At 45.1% G+C, this 13,036-nt stretch overlaps 1 protein-coding gene across 1 annotated transcript in view; it reads right to left on the bottom strand.

Annotated features, from left to right (window-relative positions):
• The window catches only part of CSMD2 (CUB and Sushi multiple domains 2), a 507,359-nt gene that overhangs the window by 322,294 nt on the left and 172,029 nt on the right, over window positions 1-13,036 (bottom strand). The gene's annotated exons all lie outside the window — the stretch shown is intronic.

Here is a 13,036-nt window from a genome sequence, read left to right as displayed (position 1 = left end):
GGTTGGTGTTGCTGCTGTCAGAGTGAGGTGGTTAATCAGATTTTGTGTTTTAAATGTTTTAATGTTATGCACTTACTATGCATTTTGTAGGCTGCTTTGGATGATGGTGAGAAAGATGGGATAGAAAGTGTGTCTTGCAGTCAGATCAGTGTCTTATCTGATTTTAGGGTTCTGCACTTTATTCTGCTTGTATGCATTCAGTGTTCCAGGTGCCAGCTTAGATCTGTAAAGCATTTCAAGATACAGTTTGAAAGGCCCCGTGCCAAATGAAAATGTTCCTACACAGCCTCTCTTGCATTATGCTCTACGGGCAAACAGCCCATGTAACAGGGACACAGAGTGCTGTTGGAGACAGCAGAGAACTAATTAATTTACAAACTGATAAAGGCTGCAGAATGCCCATTTATGATGTAATTTTAACACGGAGAAAGGTTGCATACCTCTAGTAACAGCCATGTTGGCTCAGCTCTGCAAGCAACCTGAAGTCAATTGTCTAGGAAGGGGCTTCTTAATCCAACCCCTGAGGATGCACTCAAGCCAATCAAAGTTACAGTGTATTCACAAAGACTTGATAGATATGCATACAGCGGAGGAAGTGCAAGGAAAGCTCTCTCATACACGTTTGCTGTAGGTAATCCTGAAAACCCAACTGGCTGGGTTATGTCCCAAGGAATGGATTGAGATCAATTAGTCTACAATATATATTTTTAAAAAAATGCAAGGTGGTCATCTTTTCGGAAAGCCCATCTGAACCAGGCACAAAATGGATTATTCCCAGGCTGTAAGAGCTGCAATTTCACAACATAAAGATTATCTACAGAAGCACAACGTCATCAGATGTATACAGTGTGTTTGCAGGAAGAGCTCAGTACATACGTGTCTGAGTATTTTCTTTTAAGGGGTTGCTTGTTTGGCTTGTAAACCGCACTGAACTCTGGAGAGAGGATATTAGTGGTATAAAAGAATTGATTTCATTTGTTTGGTTTTGGATTTCTTTGCCTTGTTCCCTTCAGCTTCTTTGTACTTCTAGGTCAATCAGAACTAGGGCTGGGTCCTAGCGCTATGACCCATTATTCTCAATTACTTGGGCTTTTTTTTGTTTCAATTTCATCTCCCCCACCCCTGGCCAACAGAAAAAGTCTGGTCATTACAGTGATGATTCCTGGGCTATGTTCGGAGCTCCCTCCAATTCAAACTCTGCAATCATAGGCCCTGCATGTGACCTCTACCTGACACTTTTATACAGTGACCACAACACTGTCTCCTGGGGGCTGTGAGCATAGGAGCCAACTTTTCAAAATGATTGGGGGTGCTAAGCCCCCACACGTACAAGGAATTTTCTCAATATCGGGGGTGCTCAAGCACCCACAGCACCCACAAAGTCAGCTCCTAAGGCTGTGAGTGCTGCCTCCCAGCTCAGCTGAGCTGCGGAGTGGGAGGGACTTCCCCACATGGCAGTGCACAGCACCTGCCTAACCCCTCTCCTGCCATTCTCGACTTGCTGAAGGGCTGGACAGCTCCGGGGATGTTGGAAGGAGTGTCTATCCCAGTGGTTCCCAAACCAGAATGGCTGGGATGCCTCCAGAACTACCCCTGGCCTATCCACATGTTTCCAAAAGCCGCTGTCCACATGGCTTGTGTGTCAGATGAGAGCAGCCCAGGCCTGCCATATCTGGTGGGGTCTGAAAGCTGGGGACCTGCTGTGCAATTGCAGGGGTTAAACCCTAAAATACACTGATGCTCAGAATAGTTAGGAAGCAGAGTTTGGTAGTAAAGCGATAATTAATGGCAACCTTCTCATCTCTGTAAGAAACCCCCTATCATTTTAGGAAGCTTTACTTCCCATAATGTTTAACGATAATCAGCCAATGGTGTGTAAAATCTATGAAAGCAAATTGGTAATTTACTGTATTTATCGTCCAACTTCCCAAGAGCTGCTGGAGCCAGTGCAAGTGATATTGGGTTTCTGTTCCATGGTAATTCTATATTTGTTCAACGAAATCAAAAGCTCTACTTGCACTATGCAAACTGACACTTATTTAAAGTGCAGGCATTCGCCTAGCCAGGCTTTCCCTTCAGTCTATACAGTGTCCCAGTCCATGTGCCAGGGCTTCCACCCAGCCCTCCTATCATTCCATGTTATATTTAATCCCATGCTTTATAATGCAATGGTGGGAGAGGGGAAGGGAGGGAGTGGGGGGTCTTTCCTGCCTGAAACAATGTATTCCTTCAGACTGCTAATCTGGAAATCTTGCTGCTTAGCCTAATCTGGAACATATTCACCCTCTGGTAACTCTACCCTTTAACGGTTCCCTGCTCATTCCGGGAACTTATACGGCAGACAGAAAGCATTTTTCAAAAGACAGAAAGAAGTTCACACGTTCTACTAAGTCACTGCACGGTGGTACGAATCGGGCATGCTGCTGCTTGGTATTGTTAGTTACCATGGCAATCAGATGGCATTGAGATAGCAGCAGCAGGACATTTGGAAAAAGGGTTGAACAGAAACAAAACATACATATATATGTTTGGAAAGCCGTAGGAAATACGGATTTGCAAACGTTTAAACTCGGTGCTCACTGAGGAAGGGGTCTGACTGTAGAGCCTCTTCGTCCTGTGAGCCAGGGAGCATCAGCACCGCAGCGGCCCAATACGAGGAATATAAGGAGAGTTTTAATGAAGAGGGATTAAGAAGGGCGCCAGCGCCAGGCAGATATTTTAAAGAAGAGAGAGAGGGGGAGGGTTTGCCCAGGTTGTCACTCATTAATGTCACTCATATCAGGGTGTGCTATATTCAGCAGATGTGGGCTCGTTTCAACTTATTTTAAGAACTTGTTAAGCAATTTTACATTTGCCTTTACTGTACGTGCTCAGACAGAGGGGAAAATAGATGTATTGGGATGGAAGTTAATAGGCTTTGTTCTGTAATCACTGCGTTCCTGTGTCATCAGAAAGCTTTTCCCTCATCATTGTAATTAAATACTGGGAAACTTTGGTTCCTGTTGCAAGTACAGTAAAAAAAAATATATAGGTTAGGAAGGGATTAATAATCTGCTGATTAAATCCAAAACAACTCTCGTAGGATGTTAAGGTAAAAAAATTAGAGAGTGGGATTAGCAGAAAAGTCTCCAGGAAGGGAGAGAGGCACAGACTGGGCCGGAGGGCAGAAATAGACAATAGCGGGCCCTGACGTCCCTGTCTTGACACTTTCCATGGCCGGATTTGGATCTGAGTTTTACCTTATCCAAAATCAGAGCTCAAGGTGAGTTACAGCCAGGTACGAGTGGCAGGTCCCTTGACAAGGGAGCTTACAATCTGAAGCAATAGAGAGTCTGGTGACTTCTCCAAGATCATTTGTGGGATCAGTTGGGGGAGTTCCTGACTGCCCTGGATCTCAGCTTACTTTCTTTCTGACTGCATAATCAGCATTTTAAAAATAATCGGCAGTAACTGTATGCATGAATGTCAGCACTGTACACACACCAGCATTTACCCACAGAAAAAAGGGCAAAGTAACTGCGGTCCAGGTAATTTCTATGTAGTTTTGCCAGTAAAACAGCTGTGAAGCGGTGACCCGGCAGACGCTCACAAGTACATTCAGCAGCGCCGCTTAATGTACAACCCCTGCGAACATACATTTAAAGTGAACTGCTACCATCAGCTGAGTATTGGGTCCAATTGGGTCAGTGTTCAGCACCAGCGAGCATTTATTTATAAACACTGGGGGGGGGGGGGGAAGGTATATTAAACATCTCTGTACAATCAGGCAGTGATGCTGAGATTACTGAATATCATCTTAACCGGTCATGCGCTAGCCGGTGTTGAAAACCTCAGATATTCAATGCCGGTTGCCGGAAACAGTCCAGCACTGAATATCTGGGTTGAACGCCAGCAACGGGCAATCAAAGCGCTGCTCTCCGCCAGCTGAATATCAGGTGCAGCCATAATTACTGGGGCTGAATACGGGGCTGCTACATGTCCTGCTGGATGAAATGTCTGAGCGTTCAGAGAACATTTTCAGGAGCGCTGTCCATCCAGCATCTATAGTATCCATAGTGTCCATACAATATCTTTACAGTGTCCCTATAGTATCCAGTGTCCATATTGTGTCTACAGTATCCATACAGTGTCCCTATAGCATCCATACAGTATCACTGAAAAGTCATGCTTAGGGACCTTATACATTTAGCAGCTGCCACTAAGGAGGTAACTTTGTAGCTTGGTGCCTGGCATTAGGTATCGCAGTGGGCACCATGAGTGTCAATTCTATAATGGCAGTTAGGGGCATCTAAGACATAAAAAAATACTACTGGAAACCGACTTTGGCCATGTCAAATGTTAGGCGTAATCACTTCCAGCGAGTCAATGACTGGTGTAAGTGGCTGTGTCTAAGAGCACAATGGAGAGTATTTATTCTAGAAGTTACCTGCATCACTTGGAGCTCCACCCATGTTCTGCCCATTCTCCATCCATGCTCTGCCCATGATCCACCCATGTGTACTCCCCCTTGTAGTTACCTGCATCACTTGGGGCTCCACCCATGTTCTGCCCATTCTCCATCCATGCTCTGCCCATTCTCCATCCATGCTCTGCCCATGATCCACCCATGTGTACTCCCCCTTGTAGTTACCTGCATCGCTTGGGGCTCCACCCATGTTCTGCTCATTCTCCATCCATGCTCTGCCCATGATCCACCCATGTGTACACCCCCTTGTTGTTATGCGCATCACTTGGTGCTCCACCCTTGTGCGCACTCCTTCCAGTTACACACCACGGCATGTACATGGTGCTTTACAGAACAGCACATAGTGCATTTTGGATGCAATTATGCACACAAGACTCATGTAACTGTGGCTGCTTATTTATAGTGTTACCCTACAAAAGTAGAAGTTCTTTGGAATATCTGCCTCATTGTGTTTATCCTCTTCTTAAATTCCCCACGTTCTTCTCACACTTTGCAGATCATTACACCATACTAGTGCTGCTACAGAGAAAGCGGACCAGGTCTCACTTCTGTCACTCCTGGGAGCCTCACTAATGCCTCGTCCTCTGTGGTCTTTAAGATCTGGAGTATTTACAGGAGAAAGTTTGCGGCTATGTTTCCGAGTTGGGGCTTTAACATCAATCAGTATATCACGTCGAAACCTGCACCTTACTGGGAATCGATGCAGCAGCTTTAGCATCACTGTAACGGGATCCACTCCCTTCAACCCCCTCAGCAGCCGAACTGTAGTATTTTCTACTGACAGTAATCTACTGTGACTCAACAGTCGCCTCACATTACAATAACCCAAATGGGGAAGAAGAAAAGGCCAGGTCCCTTGTAGTCAGGGCCTCCAAGATTAGGTACGACAGAAGCTGTTTAATCCCCCTCACCTCTCAGACCCCTGTTCATTCATTTGAATGAAGACGCTCTTCAGTATGCTGGCGTTTTTCTCTTAATTAAGATGATTAAACAGAGGTAACTTTTTGCAATAATAAGATGCTTTTGTCTTTGAAGACAAACAAGAGAGGAAGCAGCCCCTGGGGTGGGGGGGGGGGGTTCCCCTTAACCTCATGCCAGCACTCTCCTTTCCTCCTCACTGTCTCTAGTCACAGGGCAGACAGAGCCATAACTAGCCATTTTAGTATCTGAGTCAGGCAAGGGTGTCTGGGCTTTTTACCATCACCCATAGTTCAGGACACAACAAGCCAATTCTAGACTTCAGTTTACCTCTTTAGCGTTTGACTGGACAGTTAGGAACTCCATTTCTCACTTTGCACTTTCTACCCTATGCAACAAGAGTAATCCAAGTTTAATTGTTGAGAAATTGTTGACGGTAATTTTCTTGTTTATAAATGCTCCAGCTCTGGAGTAGGACATTTATTTATTAAGATTTAAGTAGGAAATTGAGAATTTTAGATAATTGGGACACTGAGTCATTATTCAAACTCAGATTTTTTAAAGACGACAATGATGAATTTCCCTGGTAGACTCTCAGAGCTTTGTTAAAACCAACAGAACAGCTCCTACCCAGATAAGGTCAATATCATGATTTTCAGCGGCATTTATCTTCTGGGTGCTATCAGGTATTGCTGGGACTGGGCATGGCTGCAGTGATTTTCAGTCAAGTTACACACACGTCTCTATAACAGCTCTGAATATCAAGGTATAAAATAGCCAAAGCAACTGACATTTAAACGCTGACTGCCGAAGCTGAAAATTACCCCCAACGTGTTTAGGAAGGCGACTCAGGAATTGTACCATTCCACCAGCACAGCCTACTGCAATTACAGAGGAAGGGGGTCTGCATTTTGGAGCGGACGTGCCCAGCGCTTGGTTTCCATGCCATGACCACTTAAGCCTTGGCATGCAAAATTCTGCTTTGCAATTGGCTACTTGTATTCTAGTAACAGGACTGGTCCAGACAGTAGAACCCAGGAACTGGGCTGTAGTTCTTGGTATTGGACCCAACAATCAAGATGTTGCAGTGCATGCAGAGGGGGCCCTGTGCAGTCTCAACAGCTGATCTATTTTGTCTTCTTTAAATATTGGGCCATTAGAAGGTATTCCCAGAGCTGTCTAAAAAAATATATATATATAAAATACACCTCTGCAACCAAAATCCTTCAGTTTTGTGTGCCTGGAAAAAAAGGCTCCATAATGAGCTCCAATCCCAGCCTTTCCTCGTTATGTAGATGTGTGCTAGAAAGTACCTCCTGGCTGGTGGGTCATCCTTATTAATTGGTTCAGCAGGGGGTTCTTGCTAATTAGCATGGCTGCATTCTTATTATTTTCTTGGCTTCTAAAAAAGTGATCCATCCCCATGATGCATTTTAGGTTGTTTTATCTGAATTTTATTGTGAATGTTCTGCTGTAAACCACTTAGCAATTATACGAGGTATATAATTTTTAAATAAATAACAAAATGAAACATCGAGACTCAAAGTATGCAGATCACATCTTAGAAGGGGGGGGGGCTGTGGTCCTCACCTCTGTTCGGGAATTGTTTTATCTTTCACCGAGGGGGGGTCACGCAGAGAATCAGTAATTTCAGATGCACGGCGCCTCTGTCCCGACTACTTGTGTTCAAGCTTTATTTGTAATGGAATCTGAAACACATTTGTTTGAATCCTGCAACTTCTGGGGATATAATGGCTCTTTCTTCTTATCACAGATAATTTGTTTGAGTTTTCCTGGCAGGGTTTCTAGTCTGTGCAATTGAGCTATTACTTTCTAAAAACCAATCCAGTTACAAGGACGGCAGCCAAGGCTTGGAAGGATTTCTCTTAGGGACTTTTTTTTTTTTTTAAACCATGGTATTAATGTCACTTGAACTAATGCAGCATCTCAACTTGATCAGAAACTTTGAAAATCTCAGCCCCAACCTGCCCTACATCCATTTTTTTAACCCAATCAAGGCCAATCACCCCTGAAGCTCCTGGTTTTGTCCCACTCCCTTCCACCCCCCCCCCCCCCACACACAGATACACACTGTTGCCATTCTAAACCCTGATTTATTAACAAGGCTTCATTTTCAGAGGGTTTAGGAGTCATTTTTGGAAGTTGGGTGCCTAAATTGAAACCCATGAAAACTGTTCTGCCAAACTTAAACGTCCCCTCCTCTCCCCCCCACCACCACAGGTTCCATCCCCCCAAAGCCCCAGTCGGCCCGTTTGCAATATGGCACTGGCAGGGTAGGAGCGACTGGGAGTCACTTCTGTCTCCTTTGGACCTCACAGATATACTACTACTTATCATTTCTAAAGCGCTACTAGATGTACGCAGCGCTGTACACTTGAACATGAAGAGACAGTCCCTGCTCGACAGAGCTTATAATCTAATTAGGACAGACAAACAGGACAAACAAGAGATAAGGGAATATTAAAGTGAGGATGATAAAATAAGGGTTCTGAACAAGTGAATAAGGGTTAGGAGTTAAAAGCAGCATCAAAAAGGTGGGCTTTTAGCTTAGATTTGAAGACGGCCAGAGATGGAGCTTGACGTACTGGCTCAGGAAGTCTATTCCAGGCCTATGGTGCAGCAAGATAAAAGGAACGGAGTCTGGAGTTAGCGGTGGAGGAGAAGGGTGCAGATAAGAGAGATTTACCCAGTGAACGGAGTTCCCGGGGAGGAATGTAGGGAGAGATGAGAGTGGAGAGGTACTGAGGAGCTGCAGAGTGAATGCACTTATAGGTCAATAAGAGGAGTTTGAACTGTATGCGGAAACGGATAGGAAGCCAGTAAAGTGACTTGAGGAGAGGGCTAATATAACGGAGAGCTGCTGAGATGGGGTGATGGGGCTTTTGTTTGATGCTGGTTTAATCTGTGGGAGGGATGAGGGGAAATGACACTGTAAACAAAATGTAGGAAAAGTGAACATTGATATTTTTGATTTTGCTTTACATGAAAGCAGATCCTTATGGACTGATCCAATTCTGGACCTGGTTTGACCAATATGTCTGTAAGCAGGAAGTTTTTAGAACTAATTGTATAACTGCGTTTCATTTTAGGCTCTGGTCAACCAATTAAATTATTGACAAACTAGTAAAAAAAAGGCCAGTTTCTGAAACCAATGAAACGGGCGCTAGCATGTGGCTTTTTTTTGTGTGTGTGTGTGTGTGTGTGTCACAGAGTTATTTTGTGTGTGTGTGTGTGTGTCACAGAGTTATTTTGTGTGTTTGTGTATGTGTCACAGAGTTATTTTGTGTGTGAGGGTGCGGTTGTGTGCAGGTTGTTGATGTGTGTCTTTTTTTTTGTTTTGTTTTTTTGCTTGGGGGGTTGGGGGATGTGCTGTGCTGGCAAAGTGGGTTGGATTGGTGTGTGGCTTTGAGGGTGTGTTTCTGTTGTATTGTGTGTGTGTGGTTTTCTCTGTCAAGGAGGTTTGTGGAGGGGGGTCTTTCTGTTGGTGAAATGTAAATGTGGTTGTAGGGGGGTCAGCCTTTGTTGAGTGTTGTTTTTTCCATGTTTTTTTTTTTTTTGTGTTGTGCTGAGGCAGCAGTGTTGTTTTAGATGGGCAGAAGGTAGAGGAGCACGTTCTTTGTTTGTCGGTATTTTTTGGCCGTTTCAGGGCTGCTGTAGGGGAACGCTGGAAGAGAAATGTGCTGTTGGAAGCAGCGCCATCTTTTTCCATTGGACTGGGGTTCTGGGCATCCTGGAGGTGGGAGACGGCTTGCCTGAGGACGGGGATGGTTGTTTTAAGTTGGCGGAAGGGAGAAGAGCACGGTCTCGGGCCGTCGGGGGGTGAAATGACACTGTAAACAAAATGTAGGAAAAGTGAACATTGATATTTTCGGTTTTGCTTTACATGAAAGCAGATCCTTATGGACTGATCCAATTCTGGTCCTGGTTTGACCAATATGTCTGTAAGCGGGAAGTTTTTAGAACTAATTGTATAACTGCGTTTCAGTTTAGGCTCTGGTCAACCAATTAAATTATTGACAAATAGGCAGTGAAAATAAGAGAGAGGCTCAAGTGCCTGTCTAGCTGGAATCCACAGATAGTTTCAAAAGTCTGACTCACAGCCATCTCTCCATGCAGCCTTAATAAGCAGCTGAGATATTTATGCTTTTCAATCTGAGATCATATTTTCTCATGTCTAAATTAAAACTTTGTCTTTTGGAATGTTTCCTGCAGAAAAATATGTCATTTTTGCATTTGAAATTATATTTAATAACAGAAATGTGGTTTTTGACCCTGAATTTACCATCAGTGAGTTCCAACAAAAGTTATCAGGTATCTCTGTTTTTATGCCATTATTAAAGTAAAAGTAGGTATTACTACAACTCTCAAAGCATGAGGGTCATATCAACCTTTGCCAGGCCTCACATATCCATGACTGATTAACACCGCTGAACAAAACAGTGAGATGGGCTTAAATTAACCTCCAAGTACTGTCTCTCTAATAGAGAGGAAAACAGTTACAGCAAAATTTCCACAGGCTGAGAAATGATAAAAGAGCCAGCGTTATCAGATCGAGAACGGACTCTACAACAAGAAAAACAATGGCCGTGGAAAAAAAATGTTTCAGAGTTTTGCCAAGATCTGATTTTTAAAAAAAAAAGTCTTCCACAGATATTATCGTCCCCCTAACAAATGACTAAGCATCTCCTGTACCATTCCCCAGCACAGGGCTAGTCTGAGCTCAGGAGCTGTGAAGCAGCAGCATTGCCAAGAGCGGGCTGTTGGGGGTGGTCCGCCCTAGGTGCAGAGAGGGTGCAGGGCTCTGCTGCTTCCCTGCTCCCTGTGATATTACTTCCTGTTCCAGGGCAGAGGGAGCAGGAAACCGTCGGAGCCGGCAACCGGGTAAGAACAATGCACCCGGGGAGGGGGCTTGGAGCTGATGCGCCGGAGGGGGATGACATGGCACCCGGGGAGAGGGTGCAGAGCGTCAATCTGCCCCTGCTGGCAGCCGACCAAGGAACACTACTGGTTTGAAGCTTGATCAGTTCGCTGTATCAGTAATGGTGAACTCATGGGATCCTGAACTCAGACATTCTCCGCCCAATATTCAAAACCATTTACCGGCCAGGAACGGCACCCGGCTGCTTAAATGATACTCTGCCGGCTGTCTCCCACTGAAGGTCACTGGTTAGTGCTCAGCGGACAGCTGGTTATATCACGCAATATAAATGGCTATCCACAAATTCTCAGACATTGCCGGGGCTAAGTTTGGCAGCCAAATCTGGCCACGTCACTAGCTGTAACATCTTTGGCCAGTTCAGCCAGCGCTGAATATCGGCTTGGCTGGTTAAGATGGAACTGGCCAAAAATAAACCGCATGTTCAATGTCGGTGACCGGAAACGGCTCGGCCTTGAATACCCAGGATGAGCACTGACCCCACGGAAGGCAGGCCTGGCTACCTCCCGAAGTCTGAATTTTGGCCCCTCTGTTTTTCAGAAAAATGTCTATCAGAAGAGACTCTCCCTGGCTGTGGAGGAGTGGCCTAGTGGTTAGGGTGGTGGACTTTGGTACTGAGGAACTGAGTTTGATTCCCAGTTCAGGCACAGGCAGCTCCTTGTGACTCTGGGCAAGTCACTGAACCCTCCATTGCCCATGTAAGCCACATTGAGCCTGCCATGAGTGGGAAAGCGCAGGGTACAAATGTAACAAAAATAAAATAGATACTATTGGAGATTCTACATGGAATGTTGCTACTATTGGAGATTCTACATGGAATGTTGCTAGTGCAGGACGTCAGACTCACAGAAGCAGAAGCCTGCGCGGCCACATTGGTGATCTGCAAGGGCCGACTTCTACATGGAATGTTGCTAGTGGAATAGCAACTTCAGGCACAGGCAGCTCCTTGTGACTCTGGGCAAGTCACTTAACCCTCCATTGCCCCATGTAAGCCGCATTGAGCCTGCCATGAGTGGGAAAGCGCAGGGTACAAATGTAACAAAAATAAAATAGATACTATTGGAGATTCTACATGGAAAGTTGCTATTCCACTAGCAACATTCCATGTAGAAGGCTGCGCAGGCTTCTGTTTCTGTGAGTCTGACGTCCTGCACGTATGTGCAGGACGTCAGACTCACAGAAGCAGAAGCTTGCGCGGCCACATTGGTGATCTGCAAGGGCTGACTTCTACATGGAATGTTGCTAGTGGAATAGCAACATTCCATGTAGAATCTCAAATAGTAGCAACAGTGGAGGAGTGGCCTAGTGGTTAGGGTGGTGGACTTTGGTCCTGGGGAACTGAGGAACTGAGTTCGATTCCCACTTCAGGCACAGGCAGCTCCTTGTGACTCTGGGCAAGTCACTTAACCCTCCATTGCCCCATGTAAGCCGCATTGAGCCTGCCATGAGTGGGAAAGCGCTGGGTACAAATGTAAAAAAAAAAAAAAATAAAATAAATCAGGAGTCTCAATCAGCCAGTCAGTGGCAGAGTTATTCAGATAATTTTAAGCAAAAGTTTAGAGACAGGTTGTAGAAGTGGGAATTGAGAGGAGCAGGTCAGGGCATCTCAGTTTCACTGCTATTTTAGAACAGAATCTGCTGCCACAGAGTCTGTTCTGAAATACAGGAGAAATGGCTATTTATACGCCGGGTGCGTTTCTGCAGCATTAACGCTCATTTTTGAAAAATAAATGTAGAAAAAATTAACAGGTTCATATCCAGAATATAACCAGTTATCTTTGTGACCTCAAACGTATCCAGTTATTATCCCAACTCAATTTTCTTAACAGTTTCTCTTGTGAGTTTGGAATTTGGGGGCAAAAACAACTGGGGGGTTCAGGGGGCAATCCCCCCCCCCCCCCAGAATCCCTGTAGTGCAGTGCTGCTCAAAGGCAGCTGTTCACCTAAATATGCTCAGTAGCGGGTGTAACTCCTAAGGTCGATCTTTCAGGACACAGACAGTCTCCTTCTGAAATGGGGAACAGTTGTCTATGAACCTGCCACACCCTTGTCCTGCCCGAGACACACCCAGACCACACACCCCTTTCTATTTGCATGCATTTGGGTTTGATACATCCGTACCTGGTTTTGCAAAATAGGAGTTAAGACATTTATGCAAGATAAAAATGTTTAAGTGCCAGTTTATGCATGTACCACACATAAGCAGGGCTTGTAAAACGAAGGCTTTACAGTCATTCCATGTCAAGTGGTCTGGTGGCCCCTGCGCGACCATCACGGATTTCAATGAAATTTTCTGTGAACATTCATACATGTCCCCAATGAACATTGGTAAAGTTTTACGTTCGCCGATGCAATACTTGCTGAGATATAGTAATCTGTTTGACCCCATACTGCAGCCTTCGCGCAGGGACCACCAGACCACTTGACATGGAATGGCCCTTTAGTAGAAACTTATGGGCTCCTTTTACTAAGCTGCGCTGAAAAGCGGCTTGCGGTAGTGTAGGCGTGGGCTTTGGGCGTGCGCCGATCCATTATTCAGCACGCCTGTAAAAAAGCTGTGTGACCTAGCGGTAAAGACTCATGCGGGAATGACCTACATATGTCAAATGCCTCTTGGCACGCGTCCGATATTTCAGAAGAGCGTATCAGATGTGCGCCAAAAATGAAATTACCACAAAACTCCATTTTGGCGCACG

The sequence above is a fragment of the Microcaecilia unicolor genome, chromosome 11 (assembly GCF_901765095.1).
Source record: "Microcaecilia unicolor chromosome 11, aMicUni1.1, whole genome shotgun sequence".
Lineage (NCBI taxonomy): Eukaryota > Metazoa > Chordata > Amphibia > Gymnophiona > Siphonopidae > Microcaecilia > Microcaecilia unicolor.
Note: the sequence above shows the minus strand (reverse complement) of the source record. Positions and strands in the feature narration are given on the sequence as shown.